The 25,430-nt window shown below is 37.8% G+C and overlaps 1 protein-coding gene across 5 annotated transcripts in view; it reads left to right on the forward strand.

The window, feature by feature from the left end:
• Positions 1 to 25,430, forward strand: part of LOC132195668 (acid sphingomyelinase-like phosphodiesterase 3a) — a 118,438-nt gene that overhangs the window by 388 nt on the left and 92,620 nt on the right. The window contains exons 2-4 of one of the 5 annotated variants that reach the window (XM_059617822.1): positions 10 to 152; positions 217 to 425; positions 18,567 to 18,593. The gene's annotated coding sequence lies outside the window, so the exon portion shown is untranslated. Of the gene's footprint in view, positions 1 to 9; positions 153 to 216; positions 426 to 6,092; positions 6,194 to 18,566; positions 18,594 to 25,430 lie in introns of those variants that run through there. The other 4 variants (XM_059617824.1, XM_059617823.1, XM_059617825.1 and 1 more) reach the window with 4 other exon arrangements.

A 25,430-nucleotide genomic window follows, 5' to 3' on the forward strand; every position in this document is an offset into this window, starting at 1 on the left:
TCTTTCTAGGTCGAGGTGCCGCCTAATGGCTCATCTGAAGGCGCTCGTCGCCTCATTGAGAACTGCTGCTCTCGGAGTGAGTTCGAAGAAGGTTTGTGGGGCAAATCCTACACTTGGAAAACCCTTGAAGGCCTGGAGTGGAACAACTCTTGGTTTTTATTATTACAAATAGATGTTCGTGTAACATTCAAATCGAACTTTATTTAATTTTCACAGTTGAACGCACGAGGATGAGAAATAAAACTTTCGGAGACTTGAAAGTGGCCTTTCTGGTCATCGTTGACTGTCGCTCCATGAAATCATCTGACATTCTTTAAACGTGCGTTGTGTTTCGTCGGAACGAAGATTAAAATTCAAATTTGGCCCCGAATCAGCCGAATTGCCGACCAATATGGCAGCAAAGGACTTTGGCCAAGAGACTGCAGGTGGGTCTAAAAGTGAAAACTCGATCTCTCATTTTCACTTCTGCAAGTGAAGTCTGCAATTAATTATTGATGAGTGCAAGGCCGATTCAATTTAATATGGATTGGGGAGGAAAACATGCTTTTTTTAACGAATTCAAATTAATCTCGTTATATGAAACTCATGAAAAAGAAACGTGAGCTCTGCAGCAACACGTGCACGTTTCGCTTCTCTCTGGCTCGAGTTTGGCGGCGACAAAAGCAGATTTTGCACGTCGCGGTGCAGCTGACCTGTTTTTTCGTTGCACCCTTTGTAGCTGAAACGAGTGCTGCGACAACTCTTTACTGTCTTCAGGCAGAAATATCGTATTTTAATTGCGCAATTCTGCTTAAATATTCAATCTGACGTAAAAATTGATAATCATTTGAGGTTAATTCTAATTTATTTAATCAATTAAATCCATTTTGTTTTCTAATCCTGCGAAAACATTAATTTTTTCAAATGGGATTGAATTAAAAATGAAAAATAATTGAATTCCGCTTTGGGGTTTAGTGAAAAAATTTATCAAAAAATAATATTAAAAAAACACGGCAACCTGTGAGGGTTTTCTGCGATGAAAATGTGGGAGGGGAGACAAACTCTTGGGATCTTCAACTTTTGATACAATTTCTTATCAATATATTGATGAAATTAAAATACAATTAGGTTTTTATTTTTGTTTTCAAACGAGAAATATGAAGATACTTTTGAATAAGTGATTGTATCTTTGGAAATATGTATGTTTTGCAGAATTGAGTTGCATGAATTGTGGCAAAGCCGCAATTGGAAAAAGCAGCCGGAAAACAATTTGCTCGGCGCGATCAAAGGTTTTCTCTTTGAGGCGCGGCTTGTTTGCGACAACGACGAACAAAACGATCGGAAAAGCAACAAAACGTGCTTTCACGCAACAAAAGCATCTGCCGACAAGCAAAAACAAAACTCAATCGAATTTGAAAGACCCACTTTTGAAATCAATTTTGAAAATTTTGAAATAACTAATTTTGTTTTTTTTGTCATTTATTATGATATAAAAAAAGGTAATACATTTATTTAAAGATAGGAAATTGCTGGGCTTGAAAGTTTTCATAAATTTTTGTTAAAAACTTTGAAATTTTCCATCTCTTCAAAATTTTCCACTCGTAGAAATAAGAAAAGGTCAAGTGACAATTCGTGGGTTTTACTGCGGTGAGGAATATGCAAATTGGGCGCCATATTTCTCGAACGCATGGAAATACAAATGTGCCGCGAATAATAATCATAAGCTTTTTACGATTGTGCAGCGAACATTTTTATGGCGCGCCGTAAAATATGGAGAGAGAGAATTACAAAATCGTGAGAGAGTAATTATGGTTGTGACGAGGATAATTGCGGGCCACGCTCGTAAAATGCAGGCAAACTTTGATTTCTCCCGAGAAATTGAAATCGTAAATCGGACGAAACACAATAAAATTTTGTTGCACTGCTAAGGTGAATTTTTATCGCCAATATGCGCAGCGGCCGCTCGTAAACTCGTCAGCACCGATCCCGCAAAACTTCTGCCCAATCTCCGAGTTTCGCTTCACTTTCAAAATATCTCTGACGCCAAACGTGGAACATTTTTATCCCTAGCTTTTTGGAAATAATTAAAATCAACGGCATTTTTCCATTTCGAAATTTTTCAATTACGTTTTGTTAATAGTAATTTTAAAAATATCGATTGAAACCCTAAAAATGTCCAGTTTAAAAATTTGAAATTTAGGCTTTTCTCATTATATTTGAGTTTAATTGAGTATAGGATTAACTAAAACTGAACTGAAATAGTATCCTTGCATTTGACAATTATAATTCACTGATTTCTGACTGCGCAGGTAGTTGTCATTGCAACTCCATATTTTCTCCAAACCATTGCAGCAAACTGTACTTGGAATTATACAAGTCTCTGGCAAATCCAAACATCTGAAAGAAAATAATATTCTTTTGTCTATTCCGCGGATTGAATAACACCGAGGCGTCTCAACTCGCACAGACAGAGAGACGAGTTTCCGTTTCCACTTTTGTATTTTTGTTTTTGGCATCAGAGAGTGTGGTCTGATCTGGAATATCTGCATAATGCATGCGAGAGAGAGAGCACCAGGTCTGTGGGGTTGGATGCCACAGAGGGCGAACAAATATAGCACACGTGTGTGAGTGAGTGGGGGGTGGGGTGGGGGGTATTGTTTGAATTCCCACAAGGCCGGTGTTGCATTACACGAAAGCCCGTGACTTATTTGAGGCGGAACTTGGAGCGGCCGCGTGGATCTATTTATTAATCAAGTCTGCGCAAATCAATACTCAAGTTGCGAGATGCATATTTCATGTAAACCTCCTCAAAGCTCAAAACTTCTCACTTAACTAGTTTTGCTCTAAAATGGCAAAAGGGATTCAATTAATCTCCCTTTTTTAAATTAACTCGGTGGTTTTTGGTTAAAGACCGGAATTAATAACAAAATTATAAATTTCAGGAACATTCTAATTAAAATTCCAAATCATCTATCAATGCGGTGAAAACCAAAATTAATAAAATTGATGATGTTATTATAAAAATTTAATTGTATTCATGTTTGAACTTTACAATTATAATTTTTTACCGATTTTTACTCTTTTAGTGTTGTCAGAAAATCTGGGATCCATAAAAATTTGCATAATTTTATGGCTCGGGGTAAATCAGTTAATTAATTTAACAAATTTGCCGTTGGCACAAACTGTGCATAATTTTGTCAATATGGTTTCGCAACGCGTGTAGAAAGTCAGGTTTTGAACAGAATTGCCGGTTTAAATTAATGAAGAGAACAGCGAGTGAAACACGCACGTATGCATTGAATGGCGCTCGCTGTGGACTAAAAGTATGACTGGCAAAAAAAGCACGTTTCGCACAGTTTCCATCCGCGTGTATAGAATAAAAGCGCGTGGCACACAATGGACGGGGAAGGGAGGGGAGGGCGTTTCAATTAGCGCGCTGCGAAAAATAAGCGCTCGGACATAAATCGGGCGTTCGAGTGGCGAGATGCAAATTTGTAGCGCGCGACACAAAACAAGCCATCTATCACTTAGCCACGGCCGACCGTGAAAATGGCTTTGTCCTTTGCCCCCTGCACCCCTCGCCAACATGGCGCCCGCATCCGCCCTGCGCCGCGCTCACACCAATGGTGACACCATCAATTCAATTCGCGCTTGCCGAACAAATATGTTTCAACACAGCATAAGACAACTTTCGTGGATCAAGGCAGAAACAACGGTTTTGGTCACCAATCGATTCGGCGTGACCTGACCTTTCCAGTGATGTGTCACATTTGATAATGTTAAAGCCATTATTTAAAATGGTGGTGGGGGAACAGGTCGAACCAATCAGATCGCTCGATTCTTACAAATCTCACAGTGACCTTGACCTATTTGCCATGACTAGATTCGGCGTGACCTGACACCTTTCCATCGACGTGTCACACACTTCACATGCTAAAGCCAATTTGAATTAAGTACTGGGGGAAATATTTGGACTTAATTCTTGTTGTTTATTTCAATTAAAAACCGCGTTGACCTTGACTTTTCTGGTATTCGATCGATTCCTCATGATCTGACCTTTCTTAAGATGTTTCACACTTAATAAGAAAAAGTCAATTTGAATATTGTGGTGGGGGAAACAATCGGACGAATCAGATCAATCGATTCAAACAATTGCTGTTTTTAAATATCGCGGTTTCCTTGACCTTTTCGGACACCATTCCTCGTAATCTGAGCTGTCCGCAGTTGCAAAGGTACCATCTGTGATAATTTTAATTTAAGCAAAACTAGAGAAGAAAATCGATTAGTAAGATGATAATTTTTCTCAGTCACAAACTTGAAATTTCGCCTTAATAATTTTCATGTGGTTTGAAAACTATGAAGGGGTATGGACATTAGAAGCTTGATTGGTCGAGACGGCATTTTTTGGTTTCAGCACCCCAGCCCGCCCAGGGTGTTGAAACCGAAAAATGGCGTCTCGACCAATATCCAGCTTCTGATGACGAGTCAAAAAAGCGTAGGTCGGAGCGTAAACACATTGATGCGTTTGCCTCAAAATTCAAAATGCTTTGGGCCGCGGAAGAATACCAATTGGCGGGTTTGTTTTCCAAAGACACACAAATAGACACGTGTTTGTTTCAATTATTGGAATATCAACACAGGAGGCAATGTTGTTCCAGACCCAATTAATTACCCAATATAATAATAATGCTAGAGAGACTAGGTGCGGGCGAGTTGTTGTGGCAAATAATTGAGAGAGAGAGCAGCGGCGGCGGCGGCAATTGGATTATCCGCTGTGCAGGGCGGACGCGCCAATTGCGGCCACTTTGCTCTTGCATTTATTAGGCCAATTAAAATTTCAGCAACTTGCAAGCATGAATATTAATTTCTCGCTCACTTCAGTTCATATTCGTCTCTATGAAAGAAGAAATATCGCACAAAGATAAGAAAAAAAAAACAATTTTTTCCTTCAAAAACTGAAAGGTATAAATTGAAAGTGTTACATGAAAAACTTAAATTTATTATCTTATTATTATTTATTGGAAAGTCTTATTCTCTGGATTACATGATTAATTTCTTGAGACAATAAGACAAAAAAAAAAAATATTTGAATTCGCCGAAAACGATTGATAAGAAATTATCAAGTCTGTCTTTTACAATTTTTACAAATTTTGGCCAAATAAAATCTATTTTTATGATAAAAATTTTGAATTAAATTTTGGCCGGGGAGAAATAAAGTTTGTCTTTTGTGGGAAACGCAGGCATAGATGAGAGTGCTAATTGAAAATTCCTGCTCTCGGCGCCGCATTGATTTGCATTTTCTGGCTTTTGAAATGCACGCAGGCTGTAAACTTCGCTTGGCCGCACATTTCAAATATTCAATTTAATGCAAAGATTGTCACCATGGATACGCCAAGCGTTATGAAATTCTTGCTGCGCGAAATCTCACTCGACAATCAGGCTAGTTTCCTATTCATGCACGATACGTACCATTTGTTTTTTGTGTCATCTCTCTATTTGCATTCAAGAACTGCACTTTGAACACAATTCGTTGCGAAATTGCAATTCGTGCCTTGCAAGTGCAGGAAGCAAACTTGGCAGATAATTCACACATCGATTGCTAAAAATATGGAAAATAAATGACATTCAAAGTGAAAGGGACATTTTAACATTTATTTTTTTAATTTTCTTAAAATGATATTATTTACAAAAAACAATCAAATTGATTGTTACCAAAACAATGAACTTGTTGATAAATTGTTAATTATTGAGAGTGAAAAATTGAATTATTGGACAAAACTAATGATTTTGCTAAAACTTCCGAATTTAGAAGACTGAGTCCGCCACCGTGAGCCTCAATTTTGTTATTTTATACAAATTTAACTGTAAAAAATGAATAAATTACGCAGCTTTGAAATCAAAATAAGATTAAAAATCAGCATTCATAAAAAATTGTGAAAGTGCATAATTTTGTGAAACTACATTCTCTTTTATTTTGAACAGAAAATTAAGAATTCAGAAACTGTGAATTGCACTTCTTGTCGTTTGCAGAAATTGCGGTGGCTTTGCCGAAAGAGCGTGCGCGAGTGGAGAGGGTTCGGGGGTGGGGGCGACTGGAGGCGGCGGCGCTCAGTCCTTGGGCTGCCTCCGAACCCACCGCGTCTCTCTGCAGTTTTTCCCTCTCGCGCGATCACTCTGCCCCGACGTCGTCGTAAATCAACCTCTTCAACCACCGGTAGGTCCACAGTACACAAATTATATCAACCCCATAAAAATAAAAACACATTCGCGGGTTCTCAATTCGAAATTAATCGTCTTAATTTGGAAAAATGACAACATGTGGAAAGTTGTTTTCAAAAATTTCAAAAAAAGAAACTGATAAAATTGAAATTGCAATGGCACTTTCTGGAAGTTATGTTCAAACTTCGGCTTTATCAAAATGATTTTAAAATTTTATTATTGATTTGATAACAATTTCAAACCCAGGAACGAAAAATTCCGCAAATAGATTGAGCGGATTTTCACTCAAATGAATTAAAAAGGGAAATTCAATGGAAATATCGAAATTAATTATCAATATTTGAACAAGATTCATAACAAAAATAAAGAAACAAAATCCGTAAATTAAACTTTACCCACAATTTAAAAAAAAAATTTGATTCAAAATTTGCTGAAACGAAAAGTGTTTGAAATTCTCGAGTTTTTCCCTTTCCTAGCTGAAATATCGTGGCAAATTTCGACTCGGAAAAAGGCAAAGATGAATTTCTGAGTGCTCGAGCAATTTCTGCGTTTAGTTTTTGGCCTTGTTCATCTTGAGACGCTTTTTTATGTATGAAAGGGCCGTGTTGAGATGGCGAGCGAGCGATAAATACTTTGAAAGCCACTCCATTAGCTGGGCGGAATAGCCGGTGGCCTGCGAGGGCCGACCTAGCCCTGCTTACCATGAAGCAATCTCGGCGCAAAGAAAAGCGATGCATATTTCACCGCGCGCGCTAAAAACCACTTCACATTCCTCCACCGCTCCACAAAAGAAACGTTTAGCCGAGACCACTTTCTTATGCCAAGCGTTAACATTTTCACGCCTCTTTCAACTCTTGAGAACAAGTTTTTCCTTTTCCTCGCCCCGAATCAAAATTGAAATCAATTTAATATTCTAAGTTATTCACGTATTCAATTAAGTATTAAATATCGACAAATTTTCGGAATAAAATCAATTTTTTTTTTTTAAATTTTAACTAAATATATCGAATCATTTGCAGAATTTTCAATTGTAACATTTTATATATTTCTACAATTATCTGTAAGAAACTTAGCTAAATTTTTGTAAGAAAAACGTATTGAACTTCACAATCAGTACCTTCATCAATTGAAGATGTGAAAACATATTCTTCGCTAGAATTTACTTTGTCTACAAATAATCAAAACATACAAATTTTCTTGCTTTTTATGAAAAATAACAACAACAGCCGACCCGATGAATTCTGATTTTAATTTATATATTTATTGTGGTTTATTCTGCTCAAGTCATACATGAAAAAAAATTTCCTGTAGATTTTGGCATTGGTTTTTAAATTCGAGTTCTAAGTAGAAATTGGATTCATTGAGAGAACTGAATTTTTAAAATCTAACATTGTCCTTTTGGGAATTTTCTCAAATAAGTTTGTTCTTAAAATTGGGCTGACACCAAAATTGATAAAAATTTCATCAAATTACTTTCAAATAACCCCGATTAAGGTGGAAAAATAAAATCAATAGGTCCGTTGACATAATAATTAATGTTTTTCTTAAACAATCAACAACTCACAAAACTCATCAAGGTAAAGCTGACTATTCAAATCACCTTTAAAAATTTACTTTGATCAATCGGGAAAAGGTTGACAAGTTTTAATATCAGTCGAAATATTAAACAAACAAAATTACTTTTCAGTTATATTGGAACTTTTCTATTCGCAGAATCTCTCATTTAAATGTTTGTTTTTATTGTTTAACTAGCGAAGTCCCGTAAATTTCTGTGAGAAACATCATACATTTTTGTAAGCAATGAAGATTGAAATTTACATAAACAAGTCTTCTTTCATAATCATCAATTAAAAATATTAAAAAGTATTCTTAATTTTAATTTACTTATTAATAAAATTTGATAAAAACAGACCAACAATTCTCCTTGCTTCTTTTGGAGGAATAAAAATGGTTTCCTTTTTCATGAATAAAAAAAAACTTTTGCTGAACGATCATTTCTGAAATTATGAAACAATTTACAAAATGATTTTGGTATGAAATGAAATCTTTGAAAGAAAAGAAGAAGAAAATGGACCATTTCGGCAAAATTATTTTAAGGAACGAAGTTTCCCCTTTTTTATGCGACCCACTTTTTAGGATTTTGTCTCTTTTTTTAAATTAAAAAGGGAGTTTTGGTTGGGGTCGCAGGATTTGCGCACAGGCACAATTTTCACCTTGGCATGATTTTTTTTTGGTGTGGATTAAAGCCAGGGTTTTGTTGCTCTCTGCGCCGTCGTTTTTAATCGTCAAGCAGATGCTGGCCGGCGACTGATAATACCTGCGCCATAATAACATAAGAGGGTTTATTTTCCTTTGTCGGGCCTCGCGGGACTCGCCCCCCCCCCCCACCCCACCCCACCCCTCTCTGTAGCTCGCTCTCGGGTTTGCATTTTTTAAAACAAAGTCGACCCTGCCTGCTGCACAGCCAACAACAAACAAACAAACAAACGTACCGACGGCGAACCAACAAACGCGGAGCAAAAGTGGCCAAATTTATGTACACGCACCCCCCACCCCCCACTTCACCCCCCGCCAACCCCTAATTCTCTGGGGCGAGGGCAAATTAAGATCCGAGACTGTGTTTGTCTTCAATTTCATTCTGCCACTTTTCCCACCTGAAAACATCCAGTCGAAAATTCTAATTTGAAATTTGGAATGAGAGAAAAATGCAACATTGAAAATTTGAAATATTAAATTCCTGCGTTCTTTTCCAATAATGGAAGAACGAAAGTGACGAAACAGAATTTCAAAATACTTGTCTTTACCAATGCTCAAATTCAATATCTCAATCTGCATTTATTGGTTTTTGGATATTTTGAGAATAATTTTATTCATTTTTCTTGTTTTTTGAAGCAGAATAATAAAGCAAAAGATCGAATTTGAGAACAATCAAAATTACATTAAAAAAAGAAATATGAATTTAAAATTTAAGGTTGAAAAGAAAAACATTTTTATGGAATGTGATTTCTGAGCCGACTTCATTCTGTTTTTTAATATGAAAACAGTGAAGTTAATTTAGAAACGTGAAAATATTTTCGCGAAGCAAATTCCGGTTCGTGAATTTGCAGCGCGAGTGAAAAATGGAGTCTTTGAAGTGAGAGAGCAAATTGCCGTGTGCGTTCAAAAGGAGCCAAAAATGCTTTCAAGAAACTTCTTTCTTCCTTTCTCTTCTCTCCTGTGCCGCTGTGCATAATTTAACGCCAGCTCTGCATGTACAAAAATTAATGCGCTGCTCTCTCGGCCAAGTTTACTCGGGTCGGCGCGCCATTCACGAAATCTGAATCAGCAAAAATAGAACAGGCACTTGCTTGATTTCTACGAACAAATATCGTGATAATTCATTTTTCGGTTCTTCAAATACCAAATTAATGAAAATTCTTATTACATCATTTCCAATATGGCCGCCGGAGATAAAAAGAGTTTTCTAAAAATTGGTTGCAAATTAATTTGGGGCAAAGATTTTTTTTTATTGTCTCAGCGGGACGTTGCAGCTGATGACCCAAGGGCTCTTTTCCTAATGGTGGCCAAGTTTCTAGGTCAAAGGTTATGGACCCTGGAAAAGGTCAATATATTAAGATTTGAGTCCCTTGAAAATAGGCAACCTGACTAGAGATCCGAGATAGCCAAAAGATGCGCCGTGTCATTTTGCAGCAGAGAACAAATTTTCAAAAGTTTTGAACAAGCCATTCTGAAAAAAGTTCTTTATTTTATAAAATGCTTTCAAGAAACTGAAAATTGTCAGTTAAATACTAGAAAATGAAGATTTTGCAGTAATAATTTCAGCAAATTTTATTGCATTCAAAATTGAAGAATTTCATCTAAATTAATTTGGAGAATTTCTTTTACCAGATTTTGGCAAAATCCGAGAGTGGGATTTGTTTTGGCTTGGCTCGTTTGTCAAAATCGCGGTCGATGGTTCGCAGTTCATGTGATAATGAGACGCGCTGCACAAGTTTCGCAACAACGGATAAATCCTCCCCAAATTGATATACAACCCCTGACGAAACCCCCTCCGCGCGCCACCATCACACATTTCTCATCGTTTGCGACGACTTTTCTCCCTCTCGTGTTCCATTCGGAATCCCTTTTTTCGGACCGCGCTTTTTATGAGCCCATCCATTCTTTTTGTCAAAATTGGATTCGGCTGCCAATTAATTCTACATGGCCGCCGCCGCCCTTTCCTTTGACTTGCAAATCGCATTGTGCAGGCCAATCAATTATTGTCGCCAAACTGGATTTTGTGAAACTCGATATCGCTGCAAATTCTGATCTTGTTTGCGGCAACAAAACCCCCACAAAAAGCGACATTTCCAAAAATAGAAACGAACATTTCAGTAAACTCTTCTGAATTGCAATACAAAAAATTCAGAAATATTGCACTTGTTTCGTGACAAATAATTTCAAACTTGGATTAATTTACTTTTATCAACTCTTTAGGCACAAATTACGCTTTGCGATTCAAATTTTAGCAAAGTTAATCGTTTAAAAATTAGGAGAATCGAAAACATTTCTTCTCTGGTCTTTTGCGATACATTTTTGGAACAATTCAGACAATTTTATATGGAAAATAATGTTATAATTAAAAACTGATAATCTTTATCGACCTTCATTGCATTTATTTTAAGTCAATTGAGATGAAACTTTTGTGATGTGACCCGAAGTGATTTGAATTCGTCTCGCAAGTTTGGTCGCCGCAATAAAGATAAATATCACTTGCCAAGGAGAGAGCGGACGCGGTGTGTGGGGGGGGGGGGGAAAGGTCAAAGGCGTGTGTCTCGAATGGCAAGTTCTAATTTGGTCGGCCCCGTCGCCGTCAATTCGCGGCGTCTCTGCTGAATTGAAATGAACGTGATTATTGCGCGCGCTGCAGCTTGTTTGTCGCCGCGAATGGAACTCGTCAATCTGGCAGAGCGTGTGTGTTTCCACCCTTGCAATTCTCACCCTTGACGTCACACACTTTTTTTTCTACATATAATTACAAGGAAACCCTCTGAGATGCAAACCAGCGAAAAGATCCTGCACTTATATTTCCTCCTTCAAATGCTCAAATGAAAATAATTATAAAAACCTTGCTTTGAAATCTCGTCATTTCTTTTTTGAATTTCTTATGATAAAGTTGACAGGGAAAGCTTGCTGGCCTAATGAATTTTATTGACTGGAGTTTCTTTCTCTCATTCCGTTTTTGAAGCTGCTGAATAGTCCAAGAAAGAATTCATGTCAGTATAAAATTTTCACCAACTATTGACAATTGAAGAACCTCATTTTTTAACCTTTCAGCATTACAACTTTTGACTCTTTGGGTTTTAAAAAAAAAATTCAATTCGAAAAGTGTGCACAATTAAATTTTCTACAAGTTTCGTCTGCTACATTTTTCTTTAAAATGGTTTCCAGAAGAGCTAGAGCCAAAAAACAATTAAAGTGACTCAAAAAATATTATCCTTTGTTCAAATGATTGAAAATATTTAAGCGCCAAAAATTGTCTAATGAAAGAAAACTTGGAGTTTTTCATAAAGCTTATTAAATTTCCTGTCAACTGGTGATAGTCTCATGTGTGTAAAAGAACTAGAAAAATTACTAAAAAAAAAAAATAAAATAAAAAAAATGCAGCACCTTTCAAAGATTCTTTTTTACCTGGACTGAAAGTTTTGAAGTGGTTTCTTCTTTTCATATAAAAAGCACCATTCTATCAAGTTAACTCTTCTGGGCATTCGATTCTCCGCCCAGAAAGGTGCAAAATTTCACTACATTTAAAACTACCAAAGAAACAAAATTTAACGATTCAACCTTTAGAATTTGCATCCCCGCGAAATGTGATTAAATAATGGAGGCGTGTGTGTGTTTCTTGGAGCTAAATTATGTATCGCGTCTTCCCGTGTGATTTGGCCGTTATCGCGTCGCACCCCCTAATTATAATAACTTGCTAGAGAGGGGGTGGCTCCGGCCGGCGTGTCTAATCCCCTTGAATTAACCCTGGCTCGGTGCGCGAGAGTCAATTTTGGCACGCTTCCTACCGAACCTCGCCTTATTAATATAATAGAGAGATAAAATTTGCGACGCTCAGCTTATCTGCAGCCTTATATTAAAGGGGCTGCAGCCCCCATCTGACCCTTTCCAGCAAAACTTGCAGCGAAACACGGATTAGATCAGAAAGGCCTTCCCACCTGGCCTCGCTTCGACTTTGCCCTGATAATCACACAAGCTCCACTTGCTTCGAATATAAGCAGAAGACCTTTTATTTCATTTAAGAGGAACATCAGCAATTTTTTTCTTTTTATTCCTGAATTAGAAAGAAGGCCAAACTCCATGATGAAGGACGAAATCACGATTGAAAAATTTGCACCTATATTTTTTTTTTTTAACCGGGTATCACGTTTTCGCGCCAAAAGCATTTTAATCTCGATGGAGGTTTTATACTTTATAGGTGAAATCTTTCCCATCTCTAGGCTTAAATTCGTTTGTTGGAAAAAGTTAAATCCTCCTTTTTGTAGTGCATTCGGTCTTCATGTTCAAATTAAGGAATAATTTACCATCATCCGTCTTTAAAAAAGCGTATTTTGAAGAATATAAAATTTACCTTGGGAGTTTTTGTTTTGTGGGTCAAGTGAGGGATGATCGAGCGCCCTTGATGGGCAATGATAATACTTTTGCTTCCAACTTTCTTTTTCTCTAAACGTGCGCGCGCGAGAGAGGTGAAAAGTTTTTCCGTGTCGTCGCTTTCTCGTCGCCATTATTTCGGGATCATCCCTTTCTTTCTGCTGCTGCTGCGAGGGACACGTGATTCGAAATTCCGCCACAGTCCTGCGCGCTCACGCAACCATTAAAAGCGGAAACGGATTTAATCGGTCTCTTGCCTGCGCTTTCATCAAATACACTTTTGCCAGACTTTTGGGCCCGCTTCCTTTGATTTCTTTTCTGGCCACTTTTCCCAAAACTTTTACAAAGGAAAAGTGGGTTTTATGTATTGCCTGTGCGAGTCGGAAATTCGTTTTTTCACCTGCGCGCCAAATACACAAAAAACTGAAGACGAGCAGATTTTATTGTTTTAACTGTTGAAATTAAAATAGGCTGACAATTAGCCAATTATTAAGAAGACTTTTATTTATAAATTTGAAAAAATGATGTTACCAAATGATGCAATAATTACAATATAATTTATCTTCTTAATTTCACATAAAAATCCTTATAGTGCAGTCAATGTAGATCAAAAAGAGGGCCGAAATCAAAATTTTTTCGAGTCAAAGTACAATTAATTAATGAGAAGCTAACAAAAAATAATTTCCCCCGGTGAACCCAAAATTTATGATTTGAATTTTTCGGAAATGATAATTTCTCAATCAACTAAAAACGGCCATAACTTTGGTTCTAATTAACTTATTGTTAGTCGCCACTTTTCTTGATGTTTTTGGAACGAGAAAAATATGGCCTAGAGATAGGAATGGTGAGAAATCGTTCAGATTTCCTTTCGCTAGAGAAACATTTCGTTTTTAAGTTTTACTAAAATGGATTCTCCGCTCAAGACAATTGTTTTACAAGCTAATATTTCAAAAAAAGGTTGTAGGAAATTTAATTTTGCACAGTTCCTTTTTAATCCAATAGGATAGGGAACGCACTAGAAAAGGAAGAATGATCGAAAATGTGATTTTCTTCGCATTTTTCTCAATGCTAACAATACAGGTCTAAAATTTAAATATTTGTTTTAGCTGAATGTGAAAATTCCAATTACCTTGACTGGGCCATCAACAACCCGACACATACAATACGAAAATGGGTTCAGCAACAACTTTAATAGAAACTAGTTGATATTTTGGAAATTCCTTGTTCAAAAAATATTCGAATTCGTGTCTGGATATGGAAATTCCGGGACCCCTGTTGCTTTTAACTCGTGTGCATCAAAGCCATAAAGCGCCGAAATTCCAAAGCCGCGCATTAAAGTAATGGAATGAGTTACGATTCGGACGCAGTAAACGTGAGAGAGCGAGGCTGTAAAAAGTAAAATCTTATATAGAGGCCGTAAAATTTCGTCACGCCAAACTTTTTAATCGCGGCGATAAAAGATCGAATTAATCCTGCGCGATTCGATTTCTCAAAGTTTGAAACAAAACAAGTAAGTTCGGTGCTAATTTATGCTCGACCCTCGTCAATTATTATTTAGTAGGGCAAGAGCAGGGCTTTGCGTGCAAATTTATCGCTGCGGCCATTTTTAGCCCAAACTTGCAGGAGCAATTGAGAGTTTTGTGTACAAAAGATGGAGTTAAATGCGAGGCTTCTCGGCCCGGGATGAGATTCCCGTGTAAGGCGAGCCCCGGGGGGGCTGTGCGAGGCCCAGACTTTGACGACAACACTCGTCCCTTGAGCGAGCGTGCGTGCGTGCGAGAGGGAAAAGTGCGTCTTCGTCTGCGTTACGGCCGCTCCTAATTACCTCGGAAACAAGCTCGGTCTCTCTGCAAACACACTCGTCGCCCCCGCCACAGTTGCTTGCGCCGGCCACGCAATTAACGACTTAATAAAGTGAAGAACCTCCCGCCGGCCAAGACCCTTCAACGCTCAAAACCAAAAGACACGCACTTTTCTTATATTTCCTCGCATTAAAAAGAAAATTGTGCGATTCGCAAAACTTCTCCCCACCTCATTATTATTTTTGTATTTCTTTTTTGGTTATTATTGTTGTTATCATTAATTAAAAGCCTGTTTCATAAAATAAATAAATATGCTTTAATCAAGCTTTGATTGGGAAAGATCAAACAAAAAGTTACAAAAGCTTTGAAAAACGCGGATTTTTAGATCATTATCAATTTCCTACCTCAGAGCGGATTCGAGTTTTGGTCAAAGTTAATAGACTGGCAAAGAGAAACACAAATTTCTGTGTTTCCAGTAAAAAAGAGATGGTGGTCCTGCGGTGGAAAAAACGTTCTTTTCGGAGCCGCAAAAAGTGAGATTTATTAATCGTGCTGGTCGCGTGGGCCGCAAAAGGCTGCAGATTACGCAGTTTTTTTTCTTCCTCCCTCTTGAAAATTCTCTCATTTGCCTTTGAAATTGAACGGCGGAATTAAGGCAGAAAAAATAAAGCCGCGGCCTAATTGCCGCGTGTACAAGTGCGGAGAGAAGGATTTCGCTTTGAATGGGAGGGGCAGCCGAGCGCGAAATTCGAGGGCGGCCAATCAATCACGCAAATCCTCTCCTTTCGCCAAACGAAAGCGGCGGAAAAAAAGAGAAAGATATCGGGAAATCGGCGAAAGACTCTCGAGCCGCACACACATGGCCGCTTTGATTTACTTTTGTACAAACGCCGGCATAAAGGGGCTGACGACCTTCAACCAAAAAGGCACGGCTTTCTTGGATTCGGGAAATGATTTAGGGAAAAATAAAAAAATATAAAGAATCTAAAGAGCGAAATTCTTTCATTTTTATTATGAACGAGGACAAAAATAAGAAGCCCCTTAAAAGCAGTTCCCTTTATTTTCCCGCCAAATCAATTGCGTGCTTGATTAAATAAAATTCACAAATTTGGAGCTTGGGGCAAAAGTTCAATTAAAATAAATCGTTATTATTATTATTACTATTTTTCATTAATAATTAAATTTTCTCATTAAATTTTTCATAAATTCAATTTTTGAAAATAATTTGTTTGAAAAGAAGAAATTTATTGAACTTGGCGGAATTTAAATTTTTTTTTTTTCATTTCAGATTTGAATGTAACTTTAGTCATTTTTTTAATCCTATCAATCAACTTTTGGCAAGAATCCCCTTGAAAAATCATCTAAAAGAATTAAAAGTGTCAAAATTAATTGGTGAAATCTATGAGTGATCGTTTTTTTTTTTCAAAATTTGAAGAAAAAAATAAAATTTTGCCTTTTACTGTACATTTGCCAATATAGTACTTTTTTATATTTTTTACTTTTTGGAAAATTTAAGGCAGGCTGACCTTGACTGTGGGTGGGAATTTTGGTGCCAATTCGCCTTTGGCCTGAGACGTGGCGTGAAAGGAACTGTTTTCGCTCGAGCCTGTCGCGCCGCCGAGACTCTGAATTCAAACTCATCCCTGATTATACCTCGCGTGTTTTTCCCCTTCTTGGGGCGAGAGTAAATCCGGCCAGTTTCTCACAAGCTGCTCGAATTATCACGCAACACTTCTCGCGATCGACCTTCTTCTTTCCTTCTTCTCAGCACATTTCGCCGAATCCACTCGAAAAATCGTCAGCACTTCTTTTGCCGCGGAAAATGCAAACGTTGGAATATTTCTTCATCGGACCAAAATTGTTCTTTGAATTCGAAAATGAGGTTGCGAGGGACAAGTGGTGTGTGTGTGTGTATTTTTTAAACAACGCCGAGATCAAAGAGGAAAATAATGAGAGGGGTGCGAGCGAGGGCAGATTAACGCTTATCCGCAGCGACAGCGCGACAAAGCCGAGTGACAAATGAGTATGCAACCCGCTCGACAACCCATCACCGGAGCTTTGTTTTTCAATTTGCACTTTCCATTCGCTTTTTTCCTTGAATTTTTTTCAAGAAACAAATTTTCTTCCCTATTTTGCCTTTTGAAGAAGTTTTTTTTATCGATTTTGGGCTGTGCTAGTTGAGTCGTGGAAATATTTAATTAATGAGAGGAGAGACAATGAATTGACAGGCGACACAATCAAAGTGATCATCAGGCGTGTCTCGCGGCAGCTTGGCCTGACTCTGCATTTGCTAATTTGATTAATTAATTCGGCGGCGGCGACACCAAAGGAACCGCCAGGCACGAAATCCATCGATCGCTGAGACACCAAAACTTGTCTCTTGTAAAACCAATTTGGAAAAATTAAAAATTCCATTTCTTTTGATTGTGAAAATTAAATTTTGCGTTACAAAGTGAGATATGTGTTGTGGAAAAACTCAAGTAAATTTAAGGAGAGCAATAATTTCTAATTTTTTTAAGAAGTTTTGTGAGAGTTTTGCATTATATATTTATAAAAGTTAATAATATAGCTGAACAAAATTTTTTTAATTTCCCAAAAATGATCTGGTAGTTGAAGTGACAAAAGGATCTTGGTGTGATATGCGCGAGGAATAACTTGTGAAACTTGAGAGGCCTACTTAAAGCATCGCGCTTAATTGAATAAAGCGCGTTTGCTGCAAGGATTAGAAGCGTGCGAGGGTGAAAACGCGCGCGAGCAACCAAATATTTGGCGATAGATTTTCCGCGGCGCTCATTTGCATGCCGATTTGAATTTCAGATTCGCGTCGCGCTTTCAATTGCAAATTCCAATGTGCTTCCAACTCGGCACCAACATTCTGTCTCTCCCTTTTTTTGCTCATTCGTCACTTTGTTCCAAATAACAAACTCAAATTTTAATACTCATAAATTACATTCATCCGATGAAAGAGTATAAATTTGCGCTCCTCAAAAAAAATGTTCAACAAATTATATTTTACCGAAACAAACTCCAAATTTGTGACGCTGATTGATTTGAACTGGATTCACTTTTGTGAATAAAATTTAATAAGTGGAAAAAGTGTTTCGGTGCGAGTTGAATGAAAAATTGGCATTTTGAAAGCAGCGATGCGTTTTAATTCGCTGGGGAATTTTTCGAGTGCCTCTCGAACATGTTGTAAAGTGGATTTGCGATTTTTGCAGCTCAGCGGATTAAAAACAAAGCCATGATTTTGTTCGCCGCGATTAATTACCGTGCTGGTATCGCCGCGTGCCAGCAAAAGTCTGTCTGCTGAACCGATAAGCGGATTCAATTGAGACAATTGTGCGTTTGCAATTTAGGTGCGCTTTTCTTCCTTCTAATTAACTCTGCAGCTCGAGTGGTTTCTTCAAGCCTCAACTTATTCATTCATTCGCGCCATCACAAATTTTTCTGTTTGTTCAGGAATTTACTTAATTAACCATAATTTTCTTCGATAAACTAAAGTTTAGTAAAAAACTTCCAGGGATTGAATTAAGCAAAACATTTATTTCAGAACTAATCAGCGAACTAGCTTTTTTCTCTATATTTTTTACATTTTTCTCTAGCAAATGAACCTCTATAAAAAAAATTAATGCATCACTGGTTAGGAAAGTTCTATTTCAGACCAATCAATTGAGGTCTGATGTGCTGTTTTGATCAATCCAGTCCCTGAAAGTGCGCATTGAGTTCAAGTTCCAGGCAGTTTCCCTTTCTGGATTAAAATGTTAGTAAAAAATTGACCCGCTTTTTTCCAAGCTTAGCAAATTCAGCCAGAGATAAACAGTTGAAATTTATTATAAAACATTTTTGTTAGTTTTATTAAAGCTTTGGTCATAATTCTGTTGCTAGTTGTTGATTAAGTGGTGAAAATTAATGAGCGATTTGGTTTGATTGCAGGAAATTCAGCATTCTGAAAACCGGCGGGTGAGTTTACTAATTTTACTCCTCCCGATTTCGGGTAAAGAAGGATGAATGGCCTTTGTGCTCGTCGGGGCAATCGATACTCAACCTGTCTGCCTCATTCTGATCTCAACTCGCTCTCTCGCTTGCTTCCTTGTTCGCTCGCTCGCTCGCGTTTTAATTAACCATAAGTGAGAGCAGATCGAGTTACTCTGCGCCAAATCTGCTGGCAGCCTTTAATAAATTACCCTAACTTCATCACGCCCGCCTTTGTTATTCGACACCGCGCTTCGACATTCCTCAAACCAAAACGCCGACACTTTTCTCTCGCATCCGAATCTCAAATCGCACCTAAAACAAAATGTATGTGAAGTAGATTGTTTGTTTTGTTCTCTTGAAATGAGATTAAAATTACGACCTGAGTTCTGAAATTTAATCATTAAATCAAGAGATATTGTCAAAATGAGAGGAAGAAACAACAAATTATGAAATTCCTAAACCAGTTAATAGCAGATTCAGTGCAGAAGGCGCCAATCAATTCGGCATGACCTGACCTTTCCAACGATGTGTCACAATTGATGTAAGAAAGCCAATTTGAATTTGGTGGTGGGGGAATCAATCAGACCAATCAGAAGTCTCGATTAAAATTATTACTGTTTTTAGACGAATACCACGGTGACCTTGAAATTTTGGTCACCAATCAATTCCCCTTGACATGAACTTTCCTACGAGGTGCCACACCTGTTATTTAAAATCAATTTGAATTTGGTGGTGGGGGAAATTGGCGGACCAATCAAAATCAAAGATTGCTATTTTTTAACAATCATCCCTTTAACCTTGACCTTTTAGGTCACCACATAACTTGTAATCTATTAATTTTTTTGTAAATTATGATTTTTAGAATTGATACCTCAAATCCTTTGCTGTAAGTTTCAGCCATAAAAAAACCGAATGAAAATTAACTTTATTTTTGTGTTTTCTACAGTTTTGAGTAAATTTTTATGTATAGAATGTGGAGGAAATTGGAAATGTACTAAAGCAAAATGGAGACGCGAATTCCGGAACGAGATGGATTGTGAAGTTGGTCTGGCCGATCGGAGCGGGTGATAAAACGGCGCGCGGGGCAATCGGAATAAAAGCCCTTTGGGTGCGCGCGACACATGGGCGCCGACGACACTTCAAAGAAAGGCTTAATCAAGCGTTGCATTTATCAATCCGGGCTCAAAAACTCGGCAAACAAAACACACACACGTGCAAATCGCAATGGCCGCCGTCGTGCTTAATTATGTCGCTGGCTGACGTGCAGGGCAGGGGTTAAAATTTGGTCCGGCCATTCAATTTGCTTTTTACGGCCGAGCGCCGCTTAATTAGCAACACCCCCAACTCCCCCCTTGAGCCTTTCCACTTTAAAACGACCGCTCCAATCGTTTCGTCTCAATTTTTCCATTCCCAACATGGACCAAATTTGTCAGTAAGAATTATTAAATTTTCAACTTGATCCTAAATTTATTCATATTTCATTAAAAAAAAGACACCAGTAATTAAAGTTATCAAAAGGCCATTCAAATTATAAAAAAAATGCAAAGTTTACCGATTTTTTAGTTAAATTATTGGTAAAAATTTCACGGCAATTTTGAAAGTTTTGATATAAATCTGTGTAAAAAGAAGTTGATTAAGAGGAAACAGAGTTTGATATTTGCTTTGGCTTGATTGATTCATTTTTATTTGGACGCGGTGAAGTGATCCGTGCTCATTGGGAGTGTATTTAAGAGGAGCCGCGCTTTGATCGGGCAGGCGTGTGTAATAAAGCTGATAAGCAGCCACCGGTGGGTCGAGAGCCCGGAATCGATCCACGAGGCACAACATTGCCGGCTTGACGTTTATTTGAAAGCTCCCCGGAGCAGCGGCCGAAAAAAGCAGTACATATTTAGATCAATATACAGAGAGCTTTGTTTGCCTCCTTCCTGCCCTGCACGCTCATATTTCACTCGACGTCTCGGCCGGCATTTGTCTCGCGGCAAACGATAAATAAAAGAGAGTCACAAATTAATGGTCTTTCGCCAAGTGGCCCAAAAAATGCTCAGAAAACACCACCAGTTGATAAACTGGCCTTGGACTTTCCTTTTTAAGAATTTTTCATTAATTTCGAATCCGAAAGTTTAAATTTTATAGTCAGGAGTCAATGTGAGGGTCAGGATGGGGGTTGTTTAGGTCACCACAATCAATTCCTCGTGACCTGACCTTTCCAAGGTGTCACACTTGATATGTATCATCAATTTAAATTTAGTGGTGGGGGAACCAATGGAACCAATCAGATCACTTGATTTGTCAAATTACTGCTTTTTAACTATTCTCGCAGAGTCTCAGTCATTTGAATTCTGAAATTCAATTAGAATCTGGCGATCCAAAATTTATAAAAAAATATAATAATAATAATGAAAAATTGAGAATCACATTTTCCCGCTTCAAGCATTTATTGATTCAAAATTTCTGTCTTTTTAAATCAAATTTTGATCAATTTCATTTTGTTGGTGAAATTTATGAAGGATAAAGTGTGTGGTGTCGTTTATTAGACGAAAGTCGTTTGGAATCGGTTTTAAAAGATGGCCCATCTTGAAGACAAACTTTGTCGCTCGCCTAGGGCGACTTTGAATTTCTCTTTTGCGGAGAAATCGGCGGCAGAACAAAAGGGCACAATCCTGTCTTCTTTTGCAACTTTTTCTTCCTCTCCGCCGGTTACATTATTTCCATTTTTAGTTGGCAACTTTTGATGCCAGCGGCGTCCTCTTAATGTGCGCGCGCCCTAATGGAATTCGAGTTTTAAAAAGCAACCCTAATTAGACGCGCGCCCAATTTTTCTTAATTTCCACGTTTAACGCGCGGATCAGCAACTTTTGCGGCAAATTAGGTCGTCAGTTGTTCTGTTCATTCGCGTTGAGAAAGAGAACGAACGACCCCCGGTTTACATTTGCAACCGCTGCGGTCCGGCTTGTTTGAGTTCATTTGATGATGAAAGGGCCAATTTCGAGAGAGGGCGAAACGCGCCCCGGGCTGACAAACGCAGGGTCGCACGCAAAGTCCCTTCGGTCTTTCGGCTGAATTTGCAAGCGACTCGTTTCAGCAAAAATTCCGACACGGATGTTTTAGCAAATAAATGTTACCGAGGAAAGAATTGTTTGTCCAGATAGGGTGGGCGCGTCGAGTGGATCAACAATGGGGGCGGATTCCAAGGGATTATCCGCCCCAGACGAACTTTAAGTTGTTCCAATTCGGTTCGCCTCTTTCACAGGCTGAGGAAAACAACAAAGGTATTGAATTTCCAACAAAAGCTTTTATTTATTCGTGTTGATTGCCTCATGTAAAAAGTGGTCTCAAAATAAATACTCAGAAACAATTATAAGTGGCCAAGAAATGAGCCTTCATTTTGGATATCTCGCAATTTAGTTTTTAAGGTTTATTTTTTAACATCCGGAATAAATTCCAAAATAAGCACGATTGAAAAACAGAATTAATTTTTTTTTATACTTTCATCAACTCTTATTATTTTATCGGGAAACGGTTTATTCTTACTTTTTCCTATGCAGGTAAAAAGAGTTTTTATTTTTTTATTTTTAAATCAAGATATTTTAATCTTATACGATTAAAATTGAGCAGAAAATGTCATTTTTCAACATTTCCGCTATTATACATTTTGCCCCTTTGAATTTTGAATAAAATGTTTGTTACAAAAAGCGTGCAGAATTAAAATTACCACAAGTTTTGTTTTTGAATTATTTTCTCTAAAATGTTTTCTAGAATTGCTAGAGTTAAAAAACGAATATAAATTACAAAAAATTTACCTTTGTTAAAAAAATTGTAAGTTTTGCCGCCAACAATTTACTGATTAAAGAAAACTTGCTGTTGATCTCCATCATATTTCTGCAAGAAATATTACAATTACTACAAAAATACAAAAAATAATTCAACCTTTATATGAAAGGCACTTTTTACCTATAAAGCGAAATAATGTGTGCAAATCTCAGAAAATATCATTATGGAATGATTTTTTTTCCAGTTTTGCAGGAGGCAAAATGCTTTTGATTCCTGGACGAATACAAATAAGAATTTACAATTATGATATTCTAAAAGAATTTTAATTTGAAATAAGTGGAAAGTTCTGGCAATAATATAAAATTCCAGTCACATTTTTGATCTATAGTGTTGATTTTAAATGCTAGAAAAGAAGAAAAATGATATTGATGTGATTTGCAATTGCAAGCGGAGGTAGAAAAATGAGGTAATGATGCGGTTTTGTTGTTGTTCTTCTTCTTGTGAGAGGGTGGAATCGAGGTCGGACACGGGCCGGCGCATGTGACGCCACGTGTGAAATGAATCTGCCACACCCGCGCAGCCGAGCCGCGACTCGATTGACTGGAAATGCAATTTCTCTCTCGTCTCTGCAGACGCACAAAACGAATTTCTTTCTTCCTTTTTCCATTCCGAGAAAACAACAATGAATAAATTACGTCGCTTGCTTTTTTACGTCCCCGAGTCCATAAAAACCGACGAGATAAGAATTTCCCGAAATAAAAAACTAATTGCTTTTGTTAAACACACGAATGCGCGGCTTTTTAGTCCGCAGAACGCAGAGATCGATGTGGTTCGGCGAAACCGATGGAAATAAAGTGATAAAGTGTCGCGAGTGCATTATGTTCATGGAGCGGCTCGTCGATAAGCGGCGAATAAATTATCGCATTCAACATTTGCATTCAGCGAATCGGTAATTGAATTCCGAACCGATTAAAAATAAAAAAAGGAGAGGGATCGCGATTATGAAAAGTTATTTCGCTCTCATTTCTATTAATTTGGTTTGCAAACGTGAAAAAATTTCACCGAATTAAAAAGCTAAAAGTGCTGTTTTGTCATAAATCGATGCAAATATATACAAATCTGGAAAATGTAAACAGGTTTATTTATTTATTTTTTGGAAGGATTTTCTGTTGGCACAGGTTTTTGTCCTCTTCACAAAACAACGAATAAAATCATTAATTCATTAATTTTGTTGACAATGTGTAAATTCAGCAAATTGGTTGGATAAATTTTTTCCTCCCAAAATGCAAAGTATTTTTATTTATTTAGAGGGAAAAATAATAATAAATCCTCTATAATTGGATTCATTTTGCCTAACGAGCTTTTTGCAATTTGTGTTATTAAATTTTTTTGATAGAAAAGAGAAAGAAATGAGGAAGAATATTTAATTGATTTAAAAATGGACCACTTGAGGCCGTCATTAGAAGGGGCACGGCCATTAGCAGCGGTGACTTGCGAGTTTTAAAGTCTTGGGCACACATGCAGGGGTCGTGCATATTCATGGGGCGAGTCGGAAAAGCGGCCCATCCATCATCGCATCCCGCTTTATTGCCACTTAAATATTGAAAAGGTTTATTCGAAATGAACTTTCTTCCATTCGCTGCAACCCGCACGACGCGTCCGTCCGGCGGGTTGCATAACCCGAGACTTTCAGCCGCGCAAGGGGCGGAAATAAAGCTCGGCGGCGTTTGTTCTGCGGAGCTGCTGAAGGCGCGAAAACAGCGGGCGTTAATTCAACTTTGCGTTTTGCTGACAATGCCGTGGCGGATAAAATTTCACGCTGCGCCGCGCACAATTCCTGCCGACGACGCCGACAATGAGCTCAGCAGCCGCACACAAAGATTACACACACGTGGCACAAATTTTTCACAAAATGTTCCAACTTTGACACAGAAACCCAGAGTTTCATGAAAGTCAGACGAGAACAAAAGGAGGGGAGGTTGAAAGAAAGAGGGGATGGAAGGGGAAAAAGGAAGCCAAGATTGTGGACTCCTTTTTTTTACAAAGACTTGATTTTGGATTTGACAACTGAAGGAGGGGTGGCGGGGGGGAAGGGAAGTGGCGGGAAGTGGAAGGGGAGGTTGGCATAGAGAGAGGGGGGATGCAGGGAGGATTGGAAAGGTAACGCGAGTTGACCTAAGATCAATGTTAATTTCATCTTTTAACAAATTCTCTCATATTTTAATCAATTTAAGTTAAAAAAGAATAATCTAATCTAGATTTACAAAATTTTTTGGTTAATTCAATTCTCTGAAAATGTTTGATGCACCAATTGAAATGGCATCTATAAATTATGCATAAAAATAATAAATACACCTTCTTTTGTGAGTTTTATTTCTTTATATTTGAAACGATCGCTGAATTTTCAGCGATCGCAGCGCCACCAATAACCAGAAGCTTAATATTTTAACCAAACTGACAGTAAAACCTGAAATTCTCATATTCTTTCTTCAACGAATCACTTGAATTGGGTTTTCTTCTGATACCGATGCAAGATGTACTGAAAATTAAGCGATTTTTCTATTTAAAAAGCAATACAAATCCGCAGGTTGGGATAATTTACAATTAATTTGCTTTTTTGATCCTTGGAAGAAGAGTAATTTTTAATTTCATTTACTCTTTCTGTAGATTTGAGGAGATTGAAGAATTAGTATTGTTCCTGTTTTGTGCGTGGAAAATTGGAAAGATTAGGCTGAGGATGAGCAGCTTTGGCTGCGCGCGGATTTGTGTTTGACAATCCAATTATTCTCGGGGCTGCCGCGCGAGTGCAAGGAAAAGCCAGGAGGGGGCGTTTCAATTACGAAGGATATTTCAATTATTTCCTCGGCCGCCGAATTACCTGCCGCGGATGTGATTTACGGCGAAATTAGTTTCGTTCATTAACGCGCGCTTTTTTCGGCCTCGGGGGAGGAAAAAGAGAAGGAGTTGCGACGAGGCACGTTTTGTCCCAAGCAACGCATTCTAATGGCTTAGCCGGGAAACGATGACAGATCGTGATTCTATTCCCTTTCT

The sequence above is a fragment of the Neocloeon triangulifer genome, unplaced genomic scaffold (genome assembly GCF_031216515.1).
Source record: "Neocloeon triangulifer isolate White Clay Creek 2 clone unplaced genomic scaffold, ASM3121651v1 ptg000010l, whole genome shotgun sequence".
Taxonomy (NCBI): Eukaryota; Metazoa; Arthropoda; class Insecta; order Ephemeroptera; family Baetidae; genus Neocloeon; species Neocloeon triangulifer.